The following is a 970-nucleotide window of genomic DNA, read 5'->3' on the forward strand; positions in this document are numbered from 1 at the left end:
GGGTACACGTTATGGGGGTCGGGGGCCCACCCCAACCCCGCGACAGCAAACGCCGCTTTCCGTCGCACCACAGTAACCTAGGCACGCACGAGAGAGGGAGAGAAGGGGAGGGAAGAGAGGGGAGGGGGCGGAAAAAATTGACCACAAAGTGCGATACAAGCGCGCCTGAGCGAGAGACGGTCGTTGTCAGTGGCCTGCGCAATACACACCCCCAAACGCTCGTGGAAAGCGTATGGTGACTACTACGGGGGTAAACGGAGCTCTATGGAGTCGTTCCAATTTTATTTTTTAAACTGCTCTATCCGCAAGAGTTTGGACCGATGGAGCAGCTTTTACTGCGATAGTAAACGGAGCACGACGAAAAGCACACGAGCGGCTTTCAGGGGCTCGCGGACGCGTGCCCTTGGCGAGCTTTTTACCTTTTTTGGTCACGGCGAAAAGAGAGCCGCGTGTTGCAAGCTGACACCCCGGAGGGGGAGGGGCGGATGGCGGGAAGTTGGTCCATATACAGTAGCAGTCTGCCTAAAGGGATCAGCTAAGCGGCTGGTTGGCCGCTTAATCAGGGCTTCATCCACGAGGATTAAGTTTGCCCCGTTTGCTAGCGGATCAGCACACATGCGGATCAGCACGTGGATTTTGTGTTGTTGTTTTTCGCTGCATTTCCAACACAACGCCTATTGAGGACCATAAAGAACCAAAATGAGAAAGAAACTGCCCCACGGAGCAACTTGTCTTCCGTGTCCTGGGCGAGGCGTGCGCCTTCCGCCACGTGCACTGCGCACGTGCAGCTGGTGCACAGGCAGGGCCTTGCACGCCGTGCACGCACTCACCGTCTCTGTTGTGTTTAGGCGCGTCGGCACAGCTGGCTGTTGACGGGGTGCGGCGGGCGCGGCGGGGCGGGGCGGGCGGCGGCTGGGGCCGACCCCGGGGCCCGGCGGCGAGACCTCTGACCCCGGCATGGTGCGGGGCG

The 970-nt window shown here is 59.9% G+C and overlaps 1 protein-coding gene across 5 annotated transcripts in view; it reads right to left on the reverse strand.

The window, feature by feature from the left end:
• The window catches only part of LOC113213599 (whirlin), an 86,813-nt gene that overhangs the window by 75,867 nt on the left and 9,976 nt on the right, over positions 1–970 (reverse strand). The window contains exon 1 of one of the 5 annotated variants that reach the window (XM_052276934.1): positions 831–970. The exons of the other annotated variants lie outside the window; for them this stretch is intronic. The gene's annotated coding sequence lies outside the window, so the exon portion shown is untranslated. The remainder of the gene's footprint in view (positions 1–830) is intronic. 5 annotated transcript variants of the gene reach the window in all.

This window comes from Frankliniella occidentalis, unplaced genomic scaffold (assembly GCF_000697945.3).
Source record: "Frankliniella occidentalis isolate FOCC.00 unplaced genomic scaffold, Focc_3.1 Scaffold9, whole genome shotgun sequence".
NCBI lineage: Eukaryota > Metazoa > Arthropoda > Insecta > Thysanoptera > Thripidae > Frankliniella > Frankliniella occidentalis.